This window comes from Manis javanica, chromosome 3 (genome assembly GCF_040802235.1).
Source record: "Manis javanica isolate MJ-LG chromosome 3, MJ_LKY, whole genome shotgun sequence".
Taxonomy (NCBI): domain Eukaryota; kingdom Metazoa; phylum Chordata; class Mammalia; order Pholidota; family Manidae; genus Manis; species Manis javanica.
Window position 1 is genome coordinate 39,677,157 of NC_133158.1, and position 26,578 is coordinate 39,703,734.

General features: G+C 40.4%; 1 protein-coding gene across 26 annotated transcripts in view; it reads right to left on the minus strand.

The window, feature by feature from the left end:
- The window catches only part of PCBP3 (poly(rC) binding protein 3), a 285,967-nt gene that overhangs the window by 204,348 nt on the left and 55,041 nt on the right, over nt 1-26,578 (minus strand). The window contains exon 1 of one of the 26 annotated variants that reach the window (XM_073231216.1): nt 10,305-10,320. The exons of 24 other annotated variants lie outside the window; for them this stretch is intronic. The gene's annotated coding sequence lies outside the window, so the exon portion shown is untranslated. Of the gene's footprint in view, nt 1-10,304; nt 10,352-26,578 lie in introns of those variants that run through there. One more of the 26 variants, XM_073231203.1, reaches the window with a different exon arrangement.

A 26,578-nucleotide genomic window follows, 5' to 3' on the forward strand; every position in this document is an offset into this window, starting at 1 on the left:
TTGGATTTTAGAAAATATGCTGAACTTGGCTAGAGCTGTATACAACATGAAGAATAAAGAGTAATCAACATTTTGCTGTATTTACTCTGGATCTCTATTAAAAATGCTTACAGATAACACTAACACCCTATAACCCTTCTTTCTCCATAGGTATCTAGCAACATGATCTAAAGATGGTGGACTATCACTCACATTCAGGTGTTTATATCTTTACCGGGTATGTGAATATTCAAAAAGAACAATACTATATTGCACTTATACTTTTGTAAATTAGTTTTTACAGTCAATTTTAACTGGGATTTATGTACCCTGGTACACACAGATCTAACTCTTTCATTTTAATTCTGAATAATTTTGACTGTGTGACTAAAACAAATGTCTGGGTTCCCTTGCTGAGGCCAGTGAGGTAGTTTCCACTGTTTTGCTATTATGAACACTTTAGGATATTTGTAATAGCATCTTTAGGTGCCTGTGAGATCTTCTGGGCAAATGCCTGAAAGTGGCATAGGTGGTTCACATTATGGGCACATTTTCAACTTAACCAAATTCATCTCCAAGGCACTTACACCAGTCTGCACACCCAAGAACAAGATGAAACAGTTCTGAATTGCCCATGCCTTGCTGAAATTTATTAATTACTTCATGCTTACCAATCTGATGAATATGAAATGGTCTTTTGTTTTAATTCCTATTTCACGGATTAATAGAAAAATCAGTTTTCATATATTTATAAGCTTTATTGGTTTCATTTTTCTCTTTTTATAGCCTTTACCTATTGTATGCTTATTCTTTCTAAACCTTTGATGTTAATCCTTTTCAAGTTATATGACTTTCAAATGTATCCTCCGTCTGTAGTCTGTCTTTTAATTCTACAAATATCTTCTTCCATACAGATGACTTTTCTATTTAATACAAGCAAATAAACCAACAAGTCTTTTTGCCCTATTTTGTACTTTTTGTGTCTGGTTTAAGAGGTCTGTCTGGACCCAGATGTCAAAGACAAGTCTTCTGTCTTTTCTTCTATACGTTCTAGTTTTGGTTTTTACACTTAGGATTTTATTCCATCTAGGATTCAGCCTCATATATGAAGCATAAGAGGGATCTAATTTTATCTTTACCATATGGGTAGAAGATTATCCTATCAAAGTTACTAAAAGGTCCATCCTTTCCCCAAGGACTTGTACTGCAAACTCCAGAGTTATGAATTTTGGGATATATGGGTATGTGGGGTGTCTGTGGGTATAGGTGTTGTATGAAAATGGGGGTGAGGTTGTGTGGGGAGAATGGGGTGATGTGTGTGTGCAGGTGTTGGTGTTTGGGGGTGGAGGGACACACAGGGGGAATTGGAGGCAGCGTTGCAGGTGTGGATGCATTCCTTAACTCTTTGCACTGGCATATTCTTGGCCCCATAATATAAAACCTAAATATTATACCTTTTTTTTTTTTTGATTTGGGATGAGTTGGGTTTGTTTGGCTTTTTTTTTTTTTTTTTTTTGGTATCATCAATCTACCATCACATGAGGAATATTATGTTTACTAGACTCCCCCCATCACCAAGTCCACCCCACATACCCCATTACAGTCACTGTCCATCAGGGTAGTAAGAGGGATCTAACTGTAGAATCACTACTTGTCTTCTCTGTGTTGTACAGTCCTCCCTGTGCTCCCCCTCGACATTATACATGTTAATCATAGTGTCCCCTTTCTTCCCCCCCTCCTATTCTTCTCTTCCCACCCATTCTCCCCAGCCCCATTCCCTGTGGTAACTGTTAGTCCATTCTTGTGTTCTGTGTACCTGCTGCTGTTTTGTTCATTCAGTCTTTGCTTTGTTCTTATGCTCCACAGATAAATCATCTGGTATTTGTCTTTCTCTGTCTGGCTTATTTCCCTGAGCATAATGCCCTCTAGCTCCATCCATGTTGTTGCAAATGGTAGGATTTGTTTTCTTCTTATGGCTGAACAATGTTCCATTGTGTATACCACTTCTTCTTTATCCATTCATCTACTGATAGACACTTAGGTTGCTTTCATTTCTTGGCTATTATAAATAGTGCTGTGATAAACATAGGGATGCATATGTCTTTTTTAAACTGGGCTGCTGCATTCTTAGGGTAAATTCCTAGAAGTGGAATTCCTGCATCGAATGGTATTTCTATATTGAGTTTTTTGAGGAACCTCCATACTGCTTTCCATAGTGATTGAACTAGTTTACATTCCCACCAGTAGTGTAGGAGGGTTCCCCTTTCTACACAACCTCACCAACATTTGCTGCTGTTTGTCTTTTGGATGATGGCGATCCTTACTGGTGTAAGGTGATATCTCATTCTGGTTTTAATTAGCATTGCTCTGATGACAAGCAATGTGGTACATCTTTTCATGTGTCTGTTGGCCATCTGAATTTCTTCTATGGAGAACTGTCTGTTCAACTCCTCTGACCATTTTTTAATTGCATTATTTGCTTTTTGTTTGTTGAGGTGGGTGAGCTCTTTATGTATTTTGGATGTCAACCCTTTATCGGATCTGTCATTTATGAATATATTCTCCCATATTGTAGGACGCCTTTTTGTTCTATTAGTGCTATCCTTTGCTGTACAGAAGATTTTCAGCTTGATATAATCCCACTTGTTCATTTTTGCTTTTGTTTCCCTTGATGGAGACACATGTTCATGAAGAAGTTGCTCGTGTTTATGTCCAAGAGATTTTTGCCTATGCTTTTGTCTATGAGTTTTATGGTTTGATGACTTTCATTCAGGTCTTTGATCCATTTTGAATTTACTTTTGTGTATGGGGATAGACAATGATCCAGTTTCATTCTCTTACATGTAGCTGTCCAGTTTTGCCAACACCAACTGTGGAAGAGGCTGTCATTTCCCCATTGTATGTCCATGGCTCCTTTATCGTATATTAACTGACCATATATGTTTGGGTTAATGTCTGCAGTCTCTATTCTGTTCCACTGGTCTGTGGGTCTGTTCTTGTGCCAGTACCAAATTGTCTTAATTACTGCCGCTTTATAGTAGAGCTTGAAGTTGGGGAGCAAGATCCTCCCCACTTTATTCTTCCTTTTCAGGATTGCTTTGGCTATTTGGGGTCTTTGGTGGTTCCATATGAATTTTTCAACTATTTGCTCCAGTTCGTTGAAGAATGCTGTCGGTAATTTGATAGGGATTGCATTGAAACTGTAGATTGCTTTAGGCAGGATGGCCATTTTGACAATATTAATTCTTCCTAGCCAAGATCATGGGATAAGTTTCCATTTGTTAGTGTCCTCTTTAATTTCTCTTAAGAGTGTCTTATAGTTTTCAGGGTATAGGTCTTTCACTTCCTTGGTTAGGTTTATTCCTAGGTATTTTATTCTTTTTCATGCAATTGTGAATGGAATTGTTTTCCTGATTTCTCTTTCTATTAGTTCATTGTTATTATATAGGAAAGTCACAGATTTCTGTGCATTAATTTTGTATCCTGCAACTTTGCTGAATTCCAATATTAGTTCTAGTAGTTTTGCAGTGGAGTCTTTAGGGTTTTTATGTACAATATCATGTTATCTGCAAATAGTGACAGTTTGACTCTTCTTTATCAATCTGGATTCCTTGTATTTCTTTGTTTTGTCTGAATGCTGTGGCTAGGACCTCCAGTACTATGTTGAATAACAGTGGGGAGAGTGGGCATCCCTGTCTTGTTCTCGATCTTAGAGGAAAAGCTTTCAGCCTCTCACTGTTCAGTATGATGTTGGCTATGGGTTTATCATATATATGGATGGCCTTTATTATGTTGAGGTACTTGCCCTCTATACCCATTTTGTTGAGGGTTTTTATCATGAATGGATGTTGAATTTTGTCGAATGCTTTTTCAGCGTCTATGGATATGATCATGTGATTTTGTCCTTTTTGTTTATGTGGTGGATGATGTCTATATGTATTTTAGGATCAGCTTTTCAAAACTCATGAGAAGCCCTGCCAGTATCTGGTTTTGCATGTATTTGACAGATGTTATCTTTAAATACCAATTGTTTATATCATTAACAAGTGTACCTAATACTATTTATTTATGCCTTCTCTTTTTAAGTTTGATCAATCTTTCCAAGAGTTTGAAAACTCATTTTCTTCAGAAAGCACCAGGTATTTATTTTATTGCTTCTGTTTTCCTTGTCTCCCAGCTCATGAACTTCTGCTTACCCCTCATCACTCCCTCCCTTCTATTTTCTTTGGCTTCCTTAACTTCTTGGACAATTATTCAATCAAATTGAGCCTTTATTCTTATCGAACACACAACCCTAAGGATATAAATACTGCCCCCTGCCCCCAAGCACTGCCACATTCTAAAAGCCTTAATTTACAATGTCAGAGTCAGTCATTTCTGAATATTTCCTTTGTGATTTCCTCTTTAATATGAACGATTTTTATTGTTTTTAAAATCTCAAATATATAAACTTCACTTCTTTGTGCTTTTATTACTGATTTCTGACTTGACTTCACTGGGTCAGTGAACATGTTCTAAGGGAATTTGAGATTTACTTTGTAACCAAATACAAGGTCAGATTTTGAAAATGTTTCACATGCCTCAAAGAAATATGTATTCTCTAATTGGTTGCAGTTTTTTTACATTGGTCAAGTCTTGTACACTTTCATATATGTGTTTGTATTTGACCTATAAATTCCTGAGAAAGGAACATTAAAAATACCCTATATGATTGCATATTTATCAATTTCTTCTTGTAAATCATAAAGATATTTTTCTATATATTCTAAGGTTCAATTATTCCATACCTATAAATTTAGAATTATTCTATCTTTACCATGATTATTTTCTTATATCATCATAGAGAAACTACATTTTATGTTTAAAGGCTTTTTGTGTCTACATGTATTCATCTGATATTAACAGAGCTATACCAGTTTTGCAGGTGTTAACTGCCTAGTAGGTATCCTTACATATAGTCAAACTCTCTCCCAGATACTATTATTAAAGCATTTGAGTGGATTTTGTATTGTATTGTTTCAATCCAATCTACGCCTCTGCCCCTCTGCCCTCATTGGCTCACTGGGCGCCCTGAGGCGTAGGATGTCCTACAGGACAGGATGCAGGGCTGGAGATAAGAAGTGGATTCAGGGTGGCTCCCAGGCTTCTGGCTTAGGCAACTAGAAAATGGAGCTATATTGGACAGCCCGAGAGTTGAGTTTTGGAAATGTTAAGTCTGAGAGGCTTATGAACCTTGCAAGTGGAGAGGTCAACAGACCACACAGAAAGGGAGGGACCACGCAGGTGTGAGGGACATGGCAGTGCAGTCGGCCACACCAAAGTGAGCAGACACCAGGGGTGAAAGCTGCACATTCACAACAGTGGGGACACCACCAGGCCGTGTGAGGGAGGAGGAAGCCAGAGGGCAGATACTGAAATGCTTACATTCTCCCAGCCCCAAAACTGCTACAAAGTATGGACACAACTGGAATTGGACCAATTGGCTTGGGCTTATCCCACTTCTAGCTGTCATGGCAACAAGCCCCCTTCTTTGAGCCAACAAGGAAGAAGGAAAACAGAAGGAAGCAAACGAAAGAAACAGAAATCAGAGGCAGTGCTTCCTTCACAAAGGTTTTGGGAGGAGTCACCAAAGCAGATTAAGAACCAGGCATTAAGAAAGCAATCCACAGTGGTCTGTGCACAGGAGAGCGGCTGGGGCGGTACTGGTCAGGTGAATGCGGGTCAGAAATCATGTGGCTGCACATCTTTACTGTCATTCTCATTGACATCTTTGTTTCTAAGAGCCCTCAAACTGCCATCATGCAGACCTTCACCCTGGCAGGCTCTGAGTGAAATGGCTGGACAGCTGATATCCCTGGACAGCAGATAAGGAAAGTGGGTAAAATTGTAATATTTCCAGACTCTCTCACCTGGCTTTAGTGCATCTGCATATCAATAGGCATTCCTCAGGGGTGGAGATTATAGGTCATTTCCATATCAATGGGTAATTACCTGGGCAATTGAGGGCTTATCTGAAACTGACAGGTTAGGGGAAGGTCTTGCCTCTGCCCAAACAGAAAAGAGATGGCCTCAGACTGCAGTTTGTAAGCAATAAATGGGATTTAAACTTTATTTCTCCCTTTGACTGATTTCAGTTTCAGTGGTATTTTGCCCTGGGATTTCCTCTCCCCGGAGTTGCAGGCATGGACCCACAGGGCACGTTTGTGCCAACCAATGTGGGGCAGAACTGGACATGCAGTCTACAGAGTGGTAGTCCTAACAGATGGGAAGCAAGAACAATGTCAGGGCAAGTTTGGTGGTAGTTTAGCTAGAGAAACAGTGTACAGGGGGATGCCTGGAGACCCAGAACATACAGCTCAGGGGTTTGCTTGGACTTTATTTGAAAGATAATAGGATGCCAAGGGCAACTTCAGAGCAGCGGTAGCATGTTGAAATCGGGAATTATATTATTGTTGGAATGGTTTCCTAAAGTCTAGATAATACAATTATCCACATCACCCACGTGGTGCTAGGAGATGACTTGTGGATCTCACTGCAAAGGTGGCAAATTTCCGATGTAATCACACACACAAGCAGACATCACTAAAAATCCATCATCATAACTAGCACATAAACGTACAGCCTGAAAACAGCTGAACCTAATAAGATGCTGACCACAAACCAATGTTTATACTGTCAATGGAAAACTCAGAGATGATTCATTTGGACAAGAAAAGTTTACATGAAAGAGAGACAAGAGAGTCAGTCTTTAGAAACGACTTGCCAAAGGAAAAACAGCAAGATGAAAATGTTGGGAATTTAGGGAACTGCAAATTAAAACCATGAGCTACAACTACACACCTATTAGAAATGTTAAAAATCAAAAAGCTGACAACACTAAATACTGAAAAGGATGCAGAGCAGCAGGAACTCACTCTGAGCATTTCTAATGGGAAAGGAAAATGGCCACAGCCACTCCAGGAGACAGTTTGGTTTCTTAAAAAACTAAAAACAGTCTCCCCACATGATCCAGCAAGTGTGCTCCCTGGTATTTGCCCAAATAGTTGAAAACTTTATGTCCAAAGACCTGCACACAAATGCTTACAGCAGCTTTATTCATAGCCACCAAAAACTGGAGGCAACCAAGATATTCTTCAATAGGTGAATGGATAAATTGTGGTATATTCATACAATGGAATATTATTCAGCAATAAAAAGAAATAAGCTATCAAGTCACAAGAAAAAAAAGATGAATCTTAAATACATGTTGCCAAGTGAAAGAAGCCAGTCTGAAAAAGCTACCTCCTGTATGATTCCAACTAGAAGACATTCTGGAAAAGGTGGACCCATAGAAATGATAAACAGATCATTGGCTGACTTAGGGAAGGGGCTAAATAGGTGAAACCCAGGGGATTTTTTTGGGCAGTGAAACTATTTTGTGTCATACTGTAATGGTGACTACATGACATTAATCATTTGTCAAAAGCCACAGAACTTTACACACAAAAAAGTAAACCACGCGAAATTTTTTTAACTTATTCAGGTTGTCAGGTGGAATCCAGGATGGGATGTGGACTTCAATGGATGAACCTAACTGTATTACAAATGTATGTAACAAGCTCTCTGAAGAGGGTGGGGAGAAAGGTGCTCGGCCTTTTTCAGCTGCTCTAGAGACAAGCAGAGTCCTATGAGTCAAGGCAAAGGAGCTACAAGCACTGAACCCGGGCTGATGGAGTTGTGTCCTGGAATGTGAGTGAGCCATCCTGCTATGCACCCTGCTACTGCCATACGTGATTCCTATAACTGAAAGATTAAGCAGCTGGAAGACAGGACAGCTAGGGGTCTCACTGTTGGAGGGGAGGTTACACACCAGCAGGGGGTGCTAGGATGTCCACGTGGAGATGGAGGGGGTCAGTGTGAACGCATGTCTAGCTGAAGGCAGGTGCAGATGGCTACGTGAAGTGTTTGTGGATACATGTGTGTGCAGAGGCCAACACATACACACACATCTCCCCTGCTTTCAACCAAGAGTGCCTAGGAGCAGCGACACACACACTATTGCCAGGTAATGATTCTCAGTAAAAAGAACCTGGCTCCTGATTCTGTGACAGGGCAGGATTTACACAAAATGAGCCTGGGGCATCCTGTAGCACCAGAAAGGAAAAAAGGGCTTGGAAATCAAAACAGAACAAAGTAAACATGCATATGCAATGGGGGGCACAGCAAAGGGACACAGGAGCCAGCTGACAGGACCCCACTGAAATGAGCTGAAACAATGAGAAACAAAAACATGGCACAGGTCTATCAACCAGAGTATTAACTGACCTCCCACGAGTCTGTACTGATACCAAAGGACTGAAAAAAAAATGGGAGAGAACAGACAGATCTCCATGTAGACAGCTCTAAACCATTTCTGCAGCTGCTCTGTCTTCAGGAAGGGGAGCATACCTCTATGGTCTTCCTCCTGAAAACCTATACCCCAATTCTAATCATCAGAAAACATCAGACAAATTTCAATAGAGGGACATTCTACAAAACCTGACCAACCTTCCTCGAAACTGTCAAGGTCATTAAAAACAAGGCAAGTCTAAGAAACTGTCGCAGCCAAGAACAGCCTAAGGAGATACGACAACTGCCATGTGGTGTCCTGGAAGGGACTCCAGGACAGAAAAAGAACATTAGGATGAACTAAGGGAATCTAAGTATGAACTCTACTTAATAATAATGTATTAACATTGGTCCATTGGTTTCAGCAAATGTACTGTAAAAAGCTTATTTTTAAAGAAAACCAGCAGTTGAAGGAAAAAAAGACCAAGATCACCAGTTCTCACTAGTCTGTTCATGGTGGGAAAACTGCAACTTCCTCACAGCATTGTCAAATTCAGAAAGCATATCCCATCTTCAAACAGCAATGTTGCAGAAGCGAAGGTGTTTCTGCTAGAAGGTCCAAGTTTACAGAAAAGGCTTAAGATCTTGTCGTTTGGGGCACCATATAACTTGTAGCATGTATAAGATACAAAGTGTTTCCCTCCAACTAAAGTGTGTAATCTGCTGAGCCATACGAAAGCCAAACAGTGTCAGGTTTGCCTTAATACTTTTACTGACACTGAATATTAAGCATAGGATGCTCACTATTCTAGAAGGCAGGCCCTCAATTTCAGGTATGATATATTATTCTTTTCTACCTGCTGTCACTGTCTTAGGAACAATCCCCTTTGCTGAGTGCTTCCCCTGCACTGGACATTTCATATACACTTCTCTCCTCACAACTCAGCAAGACAGGGACTAGTACTTCCATTTTCCAGATGTGGAAACTGGGGCCCAGAAAGGCTTAGTGGTTTCCCTTTGAACTCCTGCCCACTGGGCGGCTTCTTTCCCATGCCCAGTCCTCCTCCAGACCCTCTGGCCTCTCTGCACATGATCAGCAAAACCATAGGGTGGCGTGCCAGCGAGGCCCTCCCCCACTCTGATCAGGCTCTCTGGTCAAACGGACCTGTTTGTGAATGGTGCAAATGCTCCTGAGGAAACAAAGGATTCTTCCTACATGGTGAAAGACCAGGAGTCATCTAGAATCTGCGTCCTTGAAACAGAGCCAGGGTCTAAAAGCTTTTACGGAACCACATGCATCACAGTCATCAATATGCCATTAGATCCTGGACATTAATTCTCTAAAAGTATCTCTGAACCTTTTAAAAGATTAACCCATTACTGTATTAGGCTATAGCTGTTGGCTTTTCTTTTTGGCCTTAAATGAGACACTAATTTTGTTTTTCCATCTCCGTTAGGGTTTCATAGATAAAGCTGTTTTTCAAGCCATTCTGTCTACTTTATTTCCCAAATATTAGGAGGATCCCACTTTAGCTTCCAAAAGTTCAATGGCTCCCTAACTCAAGCAGCAAACCAGTGGTATTCCCCCTCCCTGGCTTCTTAATCAACACAGGGTCCCTGGAAGGCAAAGGGAGTCAAAGACCAAGGGGGGACACAGGGTTCCAAAAGTCTCTCAGGAGAACTGGACAGAGTTTTTAGAAGTCATCCAACCCAACTGGCCACAGAGAAACCCCAGGCACCCATCCTCCCATTGCCACCTCCCCCCGCTGGGTGGCCTGGCCTCTGCAGAACACCTTCTGGTGGGGCCCCACACTCACTCTCAGTTCCTCACAGTTCAGGTGATCCTGAGAATGCTCCTTTCACACAGAGCCAGTCTTATCCTCTTTCCAAAGATTAGCCCTTCAGAGAGCACTCATTCAAAACCCCTAAGAGAGGGGCGTGGGGCAAGTGCCAAAGCCTCCTCCTAGAGACATTCTTTTCCGAGCGGAGCAAGCTGCCTCGGTCTTGGGGTTACTCACTGGAGAAGCAGGACCCAGCTCTGCAGCCGGAGAAGCCTGGACTGAGTCCCACACACTGACCAGCGGAGCAACCTTGGGCAAGCTTTCTGACTCTTCAAAATCTCAGTGTCTTCCTCACATGCGCACAGCCAGCTTCCCGGCCGGGGCTGCATGAGCAGGCCAGCAGGCAGCATGGGTGAGGGCTTGGCACTCTGGCCTCGCAGATGGCTTAATGCACCACTTTTGACACCCCACTGCCTGCTCACTCCAGTGCCAGCCCCTCTCTGACTCCCACTGCAGGAGGATGACAACAGGCAAGCAGCACACAGTGAAGCAGGACTATCACCTCCATTATTCGGATGCCATGCTCCTAATAATACAGCTGCCCTCTGAAATCCATATGATCACACCTCAGAGAACCATGTGTAATGGCCCAGAGCCTCTCAACACAGGGCCAGAGCAGCTCACTGGGAATGCAAATTCACAGGCCTCAAACATACTAGATTGGAACTGGCATTTTTAAAAATCAATGCTTCATGTGCATATTAAAGTTTGAGAAGCACTGGCCTAGATCCCTAGAGACAAAAAGTATTTCAATTCCAAGGTTTCTATTCAGGAATATTTCAGAATAGAAAGCACTCTTTCCTTCCCACTCCTGCTATTAATAACAAGTATGCACATTCAGTCAGCATCAAGAGTAAACAGAGGCTGGCAAAAAGGGCCTAGAAATAAAAATTATAAAAAAGGAAAAAATAAGTGTGCTGACAAGTCTCACACCCAAGGGAGTTTCTGTCACCTTTTTTACCAACCTCCCCTCTCTAAGTACTTTCTCTCTGTTTGATCAAAGTTTGCAGAGATAAATATTGATTTTTTAAATAAACAATTAACCAATTCCTAGATGTGAGTCCCACTGAGAACCAGAACAGAATCCAACTGAAGAAGAGAGAACAGGAACTCACTGGAGTTTTCTGACACCTTCAGAGAGCTGTGAGCTCATCGCTGCCTGTCCACATGGACCAGCGCTGTCCCCTGGGCCCAGGCTGCAGGAAAGGCCAGCCCACACCACTGGGATCAGTGCTGACTGAACAACACCTGCAGTTAAGCCAAACCTTTGCTTGTTCTAGAGCATTTTCTGCAGGTGGTGGGGGAAGGGTGTGGAAAAGCCAGCAACCATAGAAACAAGGAACTCTCATCACACACACTTAACAGCCTGGCTGGACATACAAGCAACATGCAATAGAATGGATACACTGGCTCCTAGACACTGTGAGGCCGACCTCGCAGCTGTGAGGACCTGAGTGCTGCTGTGGCTCACATGTGCAGTTAAGAGAAGCACTGCTCCAGGAGGAAGGATATGCTGGGACTCATCATGACTGCCATCTGCAGTAATGAGGTAGGTTTTCCCAATCCAACAGTACTAACGTGGTGGCTCAAGTGCCCACTTGACCACTGGTGTTGTGAATGGTGGAGGGGCCTCTAAGACAGGGGGAGGCCCTTCCCAGCCGGGGCTCACGACATAAATGCACAGGAACAAAAGCAATGTTCAGTCCCAAGGCTGGACCTGCTGTGCCCCACCCACCTCCAAGTGGGACGAATCAGGCAGCCTGAGGCCAAACCAGCCTTTTATCTCCACCTCCTGGGCTTATGGTGGGGGGTCAGCAGAGTATGGCCCACCACCCATTTTCATGCTGCCTAAGAGCTAAGCATGGTTTTTATGGTTTTAAAAGGCTGAGGGGAAAAAAAGTATGACAGAGACCACATGTGGCCCACATACCTAAAACACTCAATATTGAACCTTTCAGAAAACACCTGCAGACTCCTGGCTTGTGGTAACCAGAGGTCCACACTTGCAGGCACTGTCTGCCATCACCACAGCCAGGAGCTCTTAAGTGCCCTGAAAGGGTGAAACCAGGTGGAAAGGTGCTCAGCCATCCTAAATCTAAAGCCCTGGACTGATGGGCTCCCTAAGGTGTATCGAAAGGCTCTGGGACTAAGTGCCATCAGCAATATCCTTGCTCTGCCCCACGGCACCCAGTGACCATGGAAAGGACAGCAGAACAAAATGATTCACATTCAGGAAGCAAGTCTAGAGCCATGGTGCCTGGACAGCAAAAACCAGTGCTAACAAGAAGGGCCACTCTCCACACCAGGCCCAGGCAACCCCACAGACAGACCGTGCAAGCTCACCAAGACCAGAAGGAGAGGCATACTTCCCTAAGACAGCCTGTGGAGGCTGACTGAAGGGCGTTAACCAGACTCCCAGAAGCTAAAGGCAAGTGGTATTTGGTTATCTCCAAAACCAAATGTCATGATGTATTCAGCAGACAAGAGTGCTCTGTGTCATAGACCTGCACTGTATCACATCCCTCTGTAGGTCATCTGGCTCACAAAATTGATTTAGGAGAGATTATTCAATTCCATTTTACATTTTCATGTTTGGGAGCTCTGCCAGCAGCAACTTCTGTTCTTCTAGAGGTCAGGAAGCTATGGACCAGGCAATCTCCTGCTGTTGTAAATGGAACTCCATATTCCCTTTATGAATTTCCTGTCAATCTTCAAATTACTTCAAATGTGATTGCCCTTCATTTGGACAGTGTTTTATGTCTCCATGTCTACCTTCCTCCCATATCAGATTACGCCTTGGCTGCAGATAAGCTGTCCCTTGGAGCCCCCCTCGGGGCGCCTGTGTCAAGAGGGCGGACAGGGCCAGGCGGGACCCTGCCGCCTCTGGCTCGCAGCAAGCTGGCCGGCCACAGCAAACACAAACTAGGAGATGCTGGCGTCGTACGAGAACCCAGCTCTCACCCCCTCTCCCCACCACCCACCGTCATGGGCCCTTCTTTTCTGAGGGAACACCTGAGCAACCCTGCTGCCTCCTCTTACTGTGGTAGGGACTTGCCTGCCCTTCTCCCAGCCACTCCACACCTCTGACACCTGGACTCTCTGGGTTCCCTGCCCCATGACCAATGGAATGGGGTCCTCCCACCTCCTGACATCAGAAGGTCCAGCCTCAGCCCTGGGCCCCTGTCTCTCTGCACACCTTTCAGAAGCCCCGTCCCTCCATCTCAATGCACATCAGCTTCCACGTCTTCCCACACACAACGCCCTGGTCCTTTCTCCCAAACCCGACTCACAGCAGTGGTCTGTTTCCACCTCCAGTGAGACAGATCCAAGCAGCAGGTACCTAAAGAGACCTCCAGTGGCCCAGAGGGCTTCCCAGTATCTGACTACGAGATGCCACCTTTCCAGGCCATCCAGCCAAAAATCCCTCTCAACACCTCTCCCTTCCACATACACTTTTATGTCTATGAACAAGCCCTGTGAGCTCTACCATCCAACCACACCCAGACTCCAGCAATTTCACATCCTCAGCACCCCAAGGTACCCCATCACCTCCCCCTGGGTCGTTCCCCCTGGAATGACCACCTAATGGGTTCCTTCTATCCTTGCCCCTGATGCAGCAGGCCAGGTCATCCTGTAAGAGCCTAAACACACTCACATCACTGCTCTGCTCAAATCCCTGCAATGGCTTCCTATATTTCTTGCAGAAGGAAAGCCAAATTCTGCCATGGGCCTACAAGACTGAACAAGACCTGCTCACCCCCACTCCCTCACCACCACTGCCCTTGGCCCGGCCACCACCAGCTCACAGCCATCATCCACACAGCCCCCACTCTGCCACCCCCCCCCACCAGCCTCCCCTGCTGCCCTGGCATCTGCTCCCGTGTCCTGGCCTCCAGGATGTCTTCCCTAGATATCCACTTGTCTAACTCTCTCACCTGCTCTGAACCTGCCCTCAGATGTCACCTGCTCAACCAGGGCAGCCCACCCCTTGGCAGGGCTCCCCACCCCCTCTACCCTACCTCTACCCTCCTCTGGCACAACATGCTCCTGCATTCTGGTGGCTGGTCGCTGTGTCTCTCTTCCCCACAGAGTGTAAGGCTCTGTGACAAGGGGCTCCTACATGCTCTATCCACTAACAGTGCCCAAGTGCCTATAACAGGGCCTGGCACCTGCTACATACTTCATAAATTTGAATTTAAAAATTGTTGGCCTCAACAGTGAGACAACGAATTTGACTGGATCTGTACTGTTGGAACTCAACCAGGAGTTGGGAGGGGTGCAAGTTGTAGCACCCCAAAATCTCATGACTATAGACTATCTATGGTTAAAAGAACATATGGGATGTGAACAGATCCCAGAAATGGGCTGCTTTAATTTGTCTGATGGTTCAAGTACAGTTGGAAAATATCCATCATATCATAGATAAATTTTCACAAATGCCTAGGGTGCCTAAATGGTTTTCTTGGCTTCACTGGAGATGGCCTCAAAACCTGAGTTTCCTGGAAACCAAAGTAAAAGGGGAGTAAAATGAGTTTCAGCTTTGACTGTGTGCCTGGTGTATGAGGAACAGCACGGATGCCACTGTGGTTAAACCAGGTCAGCTGGGATGAGTGGCAGGAAGGGAGGTGGGGAGCAGGCAGTGTAGACTGAGTCATGTGAAGCTCAAACCGCTTTGCTTAGGCTATGAGGGGCACTGGGAGACTTGGGAAAGTTTTTGACAGAGAGATGCATGATCTAACCTGTATTTTTTAAACATTTGATTTCAGGATAACTATAGATTGACATGCAATTGTAGGGATAATAACATATAATCTGTGTACCTTTAACCATATTTCCCTCAATGGTGACATCTTGCAAAACTACAGGACATTATCACAGCCAAGATATTGACAGTGATACTGTCAAGATATAGAACATGTCTATCCCCATAAGGACCCCTCATGCTTCTCGACTGTAGCCACAATCCTTCCCACCACCATCCCCTTAAGTCCTGGCAACCACCAATCTGGTCTTCATTTCTGTAATTTTCTCATTTCACTGTATAAATGGAATCATACAGTATGTATGTATGAGAATTGAGAAATTATTGAGACTATGATAATACCAATATCATGGCGATAGTTCTGCCCTTTTATTGCTGCATAATATTTCAATGCATGGATGTGCCACAATTTGTTTAACCAGTCCCCCATTGAAGATCATCTGGGTTGTTTACAGTTTGGGGCTATTTCAAATAAATCTACTGTGAATATTTGTGAGGAGCTTTTGTGTGAATATAGGTTTCACTTCTCTGGGATAAATAACCAGGAGTTTGTATTGCTGGGCTGTGTGGTAGTTGCAAGTTTGGTTTTATAAGAAACTGCCAAACTGTTGTCCAGAGAAGACTGCACCATTTTACATTCTCACCAGTGATGTGTGAAAGATGCAGTTCCTCCACAGCCTCACCAGAACTTGCTATTATCACTATTTTTTTATCATAGCCATTCTGACGTGTGTGTAGTGATACCTCATTGTGTTTTTAATCTGCATTTCCTGAATGGCTAGTGATGTTGGGTTTTTTTTCATGTGTTTATTTGCAATCTGTGTCTCTTCTTCGGTGAAGAATCCCTTCGTGTCTTTTGCACAGATTCTAGGTGGACTGTTTATTTTTTTACTGTTGAGTTTTCGTAGTCCTTCGTATATTCCATTACCAATCTTTTCTCAGATCTGTGATTTGTAAATATTTCTAAGTCTGTAGATTGTCTTTTCATCCTCCTTACAGGTTCTTTTGCAGAGAAAAAGGCTTTAATTTTGATGAAGCCTAATTTATCGATTTCCTCCTTGTAGATGATGTTTGCCGCCAAGTCTGAGAACTCTTTGCCCAGCTCTTGCTCTAAAATGTAGACATGTCTTATTTCTTAAGTTTCTAAGTTTTATAATTTTGCATTTTAAATTTCAGTGTGTGATACATCTTGAGTTAATTTTTGTACTAGGTGTCAGACTTAATTAAATTTCCCTTTTTGCCTTTTGATGTCTACTTGCTCCAGCACCATTTGTTGGAAAGGCTATCCTTCCTCCATTGAAATGCTTTTGCAATTCTCAAAATCACTTAATAATTTCTCAGAAGTTACTCAGGCATATTGCTGTGATTCTCTATACTATGTCCTACACGAGTTCCCTATCCTGTTCCACTGACCTATGTCTATTCTTCTGACAACAGCACACAGCCTTGATCGCTATGGCTATAAAATCTTGAAACTATGCAGACTGATTCCTCTCCCTTTGTTCTTCCTTTTCAAGACTGTTTTAGCTATTCTAGTTCTTTGTTTTCCATATTTATTTTAGAATCAGCTCGTATATATCTACAAAACTTTGGCCGTGACTCTTATAGAAATGGCATTAAATCTGTGTTATCATTTGGGGAAAATTGATATCATTTTACTATGTTGAATTCTCTAATCCATGAACATGATATATCTGTCCACTACATAGATCTTTGATTTCTTTTATCAGAATTTTACAGTTTCAGCATAAAAAAAGTCCTCTAAATGTTTTGCTAGACTTATACCTACATGTTTATTTGTTTATTGCAGGGATTGTATTATATTTTTTATTTTGGTGTCCATATGTTGATTGATAGCATATAAAAATAAAACTGAATTTTGTGAGTTTATTTTATACTGTACAGCCTTGCCAAACTCACTTATTTTCTAGTTTGTTTTTGTTTTTGTAGATTCCTTGGAATTTTCTGTATGATCATGCCACCTGCAGAAAAGGTCAATTTTATTTCATCATTTCTGATCTGTAAGCCTTCATTTTCTTATCTTGTCTTTCTGTACAGCCTAGAACTTCCAGCACCATGTGGAAAAGGACAGGCATCTTTGTCCTGTTTCTGATCTTAGGAGAAAATCTTTCAATCTTCCATTATTAAGTATGTTAGCTGTAGGCTTCTGTAGATGCTGTTCAACAAGATGGGCGACTTCTCCTCTATTTCTAGTATTCTGAGACTTTTTCAGATGTCAGGTTTTGTCCAATACTTCAGTAAATTGACTGATATGACAATTAGAATTTTTCCTCTTTAGCTCATTAATATGGTATATTATATGAACTGATTTTCAAATACTGAACCAGCCTTGCATCCCTGGAATAAACTCCACTTACTTATGGTGCACAATTCTATGTATATATTGCTGAGTTCTGTTTGGTAATATTTTGCTAAGGATTTTTGCATCTACATTCATGAAGGATATGAGTCCTTTTTTTAAATGTCTTTTCCTGTCTTTAATATATCAAGATAATACTAATTTATAAAAGGAATTGGGAAGCAGTCTCTTCTATCTTCTGGAAAATAAAGTAACCAAAATTAAAAATTCAATGGATAGGCTCCACAGCATAATGGACGAGTCAGAGGAAAGACTCAGTGAAATGGAAGACAGACAACAGACATTAATCACCCAGTCTAAACAACAGAGACAAAACAGATTGAAAACAAAAATGAACAGAGGCTCAGAAACTTATGGGACTATGGCAAAAGAGCTAATAATCAGCCATCAGTGTCCCAGAAAAAGAAAAATAAAGCACAGGCAAAAAAGTACTTGAGGTAACAATGGCTAAATATTTCTATACTTTTTGTCTGGAATAGAGCAGCTATTGTCAAAAAGTTTTCTTTTGTAAGGCTGTCTCTTACCTGATCCTTTGGCTAGAAGGAACAGGCTTCCTTTATGGTTTTTGTTAAGAGCCCACTAGTATTCATGGGTTGCCAGCTTCTCAAGTTCTAGCCTGGGACATACACGGTAAATGGAACACTCAAAGAATTCACGACCATGTCATTCCTTGGGTCCTGAGATCCCTCACTGGTCTGCCTTCTTCTCACTGTCTTTTAGAGTCTACCTTTGTTTTACATATAACGTCCAGAATCTTTAGTTGTACTTAGTGATAGGAATTGGAAAAATCATATCAACTCCATCTTCCCAGAAGGGGAAGGAAACCTGTATTTTCAGAAAGATCATTCTCACTGCTATGGGGATGATCACCTACAATTGGGCAAAAACTAAGGCAAGGGGACCCATTAAAAGGGCTAATAAAAATATCCAGGTGAAAGATAATGGTGGCTTCAGGGCCAGAGGAGGAGGTAAGGAGTAGTTAAACCCCAAATGTATTGTGAAGAAAGTGCACACAGAATTTGCAGCTATATTAGACATAGAATATGAGAGAAAACAAGGAGTCAAAGATGATTTGCAGAGTTTCAGCCTGACAAGTGAGAGCTGGAGTTGCCACCAACTGACACAGAACAGCTGAGGAAGAAGCAACCAGGAGATAGAATGATGACTGAGTTGTTTTCCAAATGTGAAGTAAGAGATGGCCATCATACAGTCAAATTGAGGTGTAAGGTAGGTAGATGAAGTATGAGCCTGGAGTTAGGGCTGGGCTTCAAGCTGGAAAGATACATTAAGATTCATCAGGACATAGGTAAGTATTTAAAGCCATGAAAGCATTGTAAGGTTACTGAGTGAATGAGATAGAAAGAGAAGAATACCAAGTATATAAGCCCAGGTTCTCCCATGAGGACTGAGAAGTGGGAAGAAGCCAACAAAAACATATTGAGAAGAAGCAATCAGAGAGCTAAGAGAAAAGCTAAGCTAGAGGCATGTCCTACTAAAGAAAGTGCTCTGAGGAGGAAGGAGCAATGACTGGATTCAGATGCTGCTGATAGGTCCAGAAGATGCACAGAGTCTCGACCACAGGATTTAGCAAACTCAAAGAAGTCTTTGGTGATTCTGACAAAGCTGTTTTTATGAAGTAATAAGACAAAATCCAGATGCAGTAGGCTCAAAAAAGTATCGGAAGGAATCATAGACCTGAAACTTAGTCACTAATTTCACCTATAATGTGGATAATGATGCATTTCTTCCTTAGATTAACCTTTAATGAGGGCCTACTTTGGATTAGATGCAGCAAAGTAAGGAGGTCTACAGGGAATAAGACTTGTAGAGAGAGATATAAACATAAGTATACTGGAAAGCAATTCCATTCGCAATTGCATCAAAAAGAATAAAATACCTAGGAATAAACCTAACCAAGGAAGTGAAAGACCTATACTCTGAAAACTACAAGACACTCATGAGAGAAATTAAAGAAGATACCAATAAATAGAAACACATCTATGCTCATGGATAGGAAGAATTAATATTGTCAAAATGGCCATCCTGCCTAAAGCAATCTACAGATTCAATGCAATCCCTATCAAAATACCAACAGCATTCTTCAATGAACTAGAACAAATAGTTCTAAAATTCATATGGAACCACAAAAGACCCTGAGTAGCCAAGGCAATCCTGAGAAGGAAGAATAAAGCAGGGAGGAATCTCGCTTCCCAACTTCAAGCTCTAGTACAAAGCCACAGTAATCAAGACAATTTGGTACTGGCACAAGAACAGACACATAGACCAGTGGAACAGAATAAATAGCCCAGATATAAACCCAAGCATATATGGTCAATTAATATACAATAAAGGAGCCATGGACATACAATGGGGAAATAACAGCCTCTTCAACAACTGGTGTTGGCAAAACTGCAGCTATATGCAAGAGAATGAAACTGGATTATTTTCTAACCCCATATACAAAAGTAAACTCAAAATGGATCAAAGACCTGAATGTAAGTCATGAAATCATAAAACTTTTAGAAGAAAACATAGGCAAAAGTCTCTTGAATATAAACATGAGCAACTTTTTCCTGAATGTATCTCCTCGGGCAAGGAAAACAAAATAAAAAATGAACAAATGGGACTACATCAAGCTAAAAAGCTTCTGTACAGCAAAGGACACCATTAGCAGAACAAAAAGGCATCCTACAGTATGGGAGAATATGTTTGTAAATGACACATCCGACAAGGGGTTAACATCCAAAATATATAAAGAACTCACACACTTCAACACCCAAAAAGCAAATAACCCTATTAAAAAATGGGCAGAGGATATGAACAGACACTTCTCCAAAGAAGAAATTCAGATGGCCAACAGGTACATGAAAAGATGCTCCACATCGCTAATTATCAGGGAAATGTAAATTAAAACCACAAAGAGATATCACCTCACACCAGTTAGGATGGCCAACATAGAAAAGACTAGGAACAACAAATGCTGGTGAGGATGCAGAGAAAGGGGAACCCTCCTATACTGCTGGTGGGAATGTAAATTAGTTCAACCATTGTGGAAAGCAATATGAAGGTTCCTCAAAAAACTAAAAATAGAAATACCATTTGACCAGGGAATTTCGCTCCTAGGAATGTACCCAAAGAAAACAAGTTCCCAGATTCAAAGACATACGCACTCCTTTGTTTATCGCAGCACTATTTACAATAGCCAAGATATGGAAGCAACCTAAGTATCCATCAGTAGATGAATGGATAAAGAAGATGTGGTATATATACACAATGGAATACTATTCAGCCATAAGAAATAAACAAATCCTACCATTTGCAACAACATGGATGGAGCTAGAGGGTTTTATGCTTAGTGAAATAAGTCAGGCAGAGAAAGGGGGACACCAAATGATTTCCCTCTTTTGTAGAGTATAACAACAAAGCTAAACTGAAGGAACAAAATAGCAGCAGACTCACAGACTCCAAGAAGGGACTAGTGGTCACCAAAGGGGAAGGGTGGGGAAGGGCAGGTAGGGAGGGAAGGAGAAGGGGATTGTGGGGAATCATGATTGGTGCACATGGTGTGTATAGGGTTACAAGGAAGACAGTGTAGCTCAGAGTAGACAAACAGGGACTCTGTGGCATCTTACTACACTGATGGGCAGTGACTGCAATGGAGCATGGGGTGGACTCAATAATAAGGGTGAATGTAATAACCACATTGTTTTTCTTGTGAAGCCTTCATAAGAGTGTATATCAATGATACCTTAATTTAAAAAAAAAAGAAAGTAACAAAAAGAAAACCAGACTGAGACAACAAAGAGTAGTAAGAGAACCTTAAGTACAGAGGAAGAAATATAAGAATGAGTACAGATTTCTCATCAGAAACTATAGGGCCAAAATGCAAATTTTGAAGTGCTGAAAGACTGGGTTTTTTATTTTTATTTTTTTGAAGTACAGTCGATATACGATATTTTATTAGTTTTCAGTGTACAACGCAGTGATTCAACAATTAAATAAATTATGAAATTCTCACCACAATAAATGTAGCTGCCAACTGTCAAAAATTATTGACTCTATTCCCTATGCTGTACTTTTCATCCTCAACTTATTTATTTTGTAATTTGAAGTTTATACCTCTTTATCCCCTTCACCTATTTCACCGATCCTCTAAGGCAATGACAGGTTTGTTCGCTGTATTTCTGAGTCAATTTGTTTTGTTGTTTACTCATTTGTTTAATATTTTTGTTAGATTCCACATATAAGTACAATCATACAGTAATTGTCTTTCTCTGTCTGACTTATTTCACTTGGCCTAATTTCCTCTAGGTTCATCCATGTTATACAAAAGACAAGACTTCATTCTCTTTTATGGCTGAGTAATATCCTATGTATATATGTACCATATCTTCTTCAGTCATTCATCTATCAATGGACACTTAGGTTGCTTCTGTATCTTGGTTATTGTAAATAGTGCTGCAATAAACACAGAGGCATATATATGTATTTTTGAATCAGTGATTTTGTTTTCTTTAGGTAGATACCCACAAATGGAATTACTGGGTTGTATGGTATTTCTATTCTTAATTTTCTGAGGAACCTCCATACTGTTTTCCATAGCATACCAGTCCTAGATGTGTACACACACTATAACTAATAGAATTAGAAGAAGAAATAAGACAACACTCCTCTACCTGCACTAGATAAAGCAAGTGGACATAAAAACAGTAACAGAAGACTTGAACAATACCATCAACCAATGTATCGTTATTGAAACTTATAATAACTAAAGAATATACACTAACTTCAAGTGAACATGGAAATGTTTACAACACTACAAAATATATTTTCTGACTACAAAAAAGTTCAAGTAGAAATCAGCCACAGAAATGCATCTAGAAAAACTCTTAAGTATTTGTAAAGAAAATGCCATATGTCTATAAGACCCATGGGAAAAAGAAGATATCCCAAGGAATTTTAGAAAATATTTTGAACTGACTAAAAATAACATACAAGATAGCAAAATATTTGGCTAGTCATGTATTTCCAGTGGCAATGCAAAATGATACAACCAATCTAGAAAATGGTTTGGCAATTTCTAATTAAACTTTCAACCACCACATGACCCAGAAGTTATACTCCTAGACATTTGTCCCAGATAATGAAATTTTATGATCACAAAAACTGTACATGAATGTTCACAGCAGCTGTATTCTTAATAACATGACGGAAACAATCCAAATGCCATTCATTGAATGAACGGTTAAACAAACTATGGTACATCTATACAATGTAATACTCAGCAATACAAAGGAATGAACTCTTGATGCCTGCAACAACCTAGAGGTACTTTAAGAACATTACATTTAGGGGGAAAGAAGCCAATTCCCAAAGCCTGCATACTATAAAACATTCCCAAATGACAAAACCATAGAGATGGAGATCAGGTTAGCAGGTCAGGGACAAGGTGTGGGATAGAGAATGTTCATCAGTACAAAGAGGCCTGGCACAGGGAGTTCTTTTGTGATGATGGAACAATTCTGTATTCTTGACTATGGTGGTAGTTACACAAATCCATACATGGAATGAAACTGCACAGAACTATACACACAGACATACACAGAAATATGTAGGTTAAAAAATATGGTGAAAGCTGAATAATGCCTGTGGTCTAGTTAATAGTATATCATTGTCAATAAATCAATATATCAATGTCAATTCCTGAATTTGATATTATACTACATTTGTATAAGATGTGTCCATTGGGGAAAAGTGGGGGAAAGGTACACAGAGTTGTTTATATCATTTTTGCAACTTCCTATAAGCTTATAATTATTTCAAAATTAAAGGTTTAAAAATACATGGGGGGAAAAATACACGGGATACAACTAAGGCAGTGCTCAGAGAGAAATTTATAGGTCTAAATGCTAATCTCAGAAGAGAAAAAAAATTATCTTAGCTTCTACCTTAGGAGACAGAAGAAAATAAAACAGCAAAGTATATTTAAAGCAAGTAGAAGGAAGAAAATACTAAAATTAAGAATAAAGATCAATGAAAGGAAAAACAGACAAAAACAGTAGAAAAAAATCAATGAAAGCAAAATCTATACATTTGAAAATGTCAACAAAATTTATTATCTGCTAGCTAAACTGATGAAAAGAAAATAAAACAATACAAGTTACAAATATCAGTAGTGAAAGAGGAGATATCCTTACAGATCTTACAATAATGGAAAGGATAATAAAAAGAATGAAAGAAACTTTATGTCACTAAGCTAGGTAATTCAGAAAAAATGCATACCTTACAAAACACAATTACTAAAACTGACTCAGGACACAAAAATCTGAAAAGCTTCAACAAGGTAAATTCTTAATTAAAGACCTTCCCACAAAGAAAACTTAAGGCCCGGATGAATTCTGTCAAAAACTTAAGAAAAAATATATATAACCTGACACAAACTCTTCCAGGAAATAAAGAAGGGAACACTGCCCAATACATTTAATGGGGCCAGCTGTGTCCCATCACAAAACCAGGCAAAGATATTATAAGGAAAGAAACTATTGTACAATTTTCCTCATGATTATAGATGTAAAAGCTCTTTATTGGCAAGTAGGTAGATAGATACATAGGTAAGTAGGTAGATAGATACATAGATTTTAAAAAATTCATCAGGACCAAGTGGGATTCAACCGAGAAATGCAAGGTTGGCTTAACATTCAAAATTCAATCAATGCAATTCAAAATATTAACAGAGCAAATGAAAAATAACCTATGATTATCTCAATAAATAGAGAAAAAGCATTTGACTAAATCCAACACATATACATAAGAAAATATTTAAAATTCAGCAAAAAGAAGGTATTTCCTCAAGCTGATAAAGGGATCTATGAAAAACCTAGTTAACATTACAATTAATAGTGAATGAGCACTTTCCCCTCAGACAGAACAAGATAAAGAACAAGGCAAGAAGACCCATCTTCATCACTTCTATTCAATATTATACTGGAAGTCCTAGACAATGAGATTGAGAAAATAAACAGAAAGCATACATACTGGAAAGGAGTAAAAAAATTTTTCTGTAGGTGACATTCTTGGGGGAAAGGTTACTAAAACTAATAAGTGACTAAGCTGAGGATATAAGTTCAATATACAAAAACAAACTGTATCCTAGCTAATGATTAGAAATGAAAATCTTTTTTTTTTCTGCTATTTCATCTATGTTTAATCATCTGTTTGATGCACAGATTTTTTTTTTGAGAGGGCATCTCTCATTTATTGATCAAATGGTTGTTAACAACAATAAAATTCTGTATAGGGGACTCAATGCACAATCATTAATCAACCTCAAGCCTAATTCTCAACAGTCTCCAATCTTCTGAAACATAACGAACAAGTTCTTACATGGTGAACAAGTTCTTACATAGTGAATAAGTTCTTACATGGTGAACAGTCATATCACAGAAACTTTCAGTTTTGATCACGCATCATGAACTATAAACAATCAAGTCAGATATGATTATTCATTTGATTTTTATACTTGATTTATATGTGAATCCCACATTTCTCCCTTATTTTTTTTTAATAAAATGCTGAAGTGGTAGGTAGATGTAAGATAAAGGTAGAAAACATAATTTAGTGCTGTAAGAGGGCAAATGTAGATGATCAGGTCTGTGCCTATAGACTAAGCATTAATCCAAGCTAGACAAAAGCAACAAAACCTCCACGGATGCAGAAGAGTTCTCTCAAAACAGGGGGGGTGAGGTTCTAAGCCTCACCTCTGTTGATCCCCAATTTCTCACCTGATAGCCCCCCTGAGACTGTGCCTAGAAATGAAAATCTTTTAAAACTATCATTTATAATAGCATCCAAAAACATGAAATATTCAAGTGCATAAATTTTTTTTAAATATGTGCAAGATCTGTATACTTGAAGAAAACTAGAAGACACTTCCGAGAGAAACTAAAGACTTAATAAACAGATTATAATGTGCATTGATATAATGTGCATCAATATAATCAGTATTATTAAGATGTCAATTCATCCTGAATTCAAAGCAATCTCAATCAAAATCCTAGCAAAAATTTTTGGAAGAAGTTGACAGGCTGATTCTAAAATTGCTTAAAGAAAAAAAAGACAAACAACAAATGTTGGCAAGGATGTGGAGAAAGGGGAGCCCTTCTACACTGCTGGTGGGAATGTAAATTAGTTCAACCATTGTGGAAAGCAGTAGGGAGGTTCCTCAAAAAACTCAAAATAGAAATACCATTTGACCAGGGAATTTCACTCCTAGGAATTTACCCTAAGAATGCAGCAGCCCAGTTTGAAAAAGACATATGCACCCCTATGTTTATTGCAGCACTATTTACAACAGCCAAGAAATGGAAGCAACCTAATCAGTAGATGAATGGATAAAGAAGATTGGTACATATACACAATGGAATATTATTCAGCCATAAGAAGAAAACAAATCCTACCATTTGCAACAGCATGGATGAAGCTACAGGGCATTATGCTCAGTGAAATAAGCCAGGTGGAGAAAGACAAGTATTAAATGATTTCACTCATCTGTGGAGTATAAGAACAAAGAAAAAACTGAAGGAACAAAATAGCAGCAGACTCACAGAACCCAAGAATGGACTAACAGTTACCAAAGGGAAAGGGACCGGGGAGGATGGGTGGGAAGGGAAGGATAAGGGAGGGGAAAGAAAGGGGGCACTATGATTAGCATGTATAATGTGGGGGGCATGGGAAGGGCTGTACAACACAGAGAAGACAAGTAGTGATTTTACAGCATCTTACTATGCTGATGGACAGTGACTGTAATGGGGTATGTGGGGGGGACTTGGTGATGGGGGGAGTCTAGTAAACACAATGTTCCTCATGTAATTATAGATTAATGATACCAAAAAAAAAAAATGAATGGACCAACAGCTACCAAAGGGAAAGGAACTGGGGAAGCTGGGTGGGAAGGGAGGGATAGGGGGGAAAAGGGGGTATTACAATTAGCATATATAATGTAGCGGGGGTAGGGGGATACGGGGAAGGCAGTATAACACAGAGAAGACAAGTAGTGATTCTATAGCATCTCACTACACTGATTGACAGTGACTTTAATGGGTTACGTGGTGGGGACTTGATAATAGGGGAGTCTAGTAACCATAATATTGCTCATGTAATTGTACATTAATAATAGCAAAATAAAATAAAATAAGAAAAGAAAAAGAAATATGCAAAGACCTAAGACAGTCACAACTATCTGGTTAAAGAAGAACAAAGCTGAAGGACTTCGTTTACCTGATCCCAAATATCCACTAACCAACACAGTGT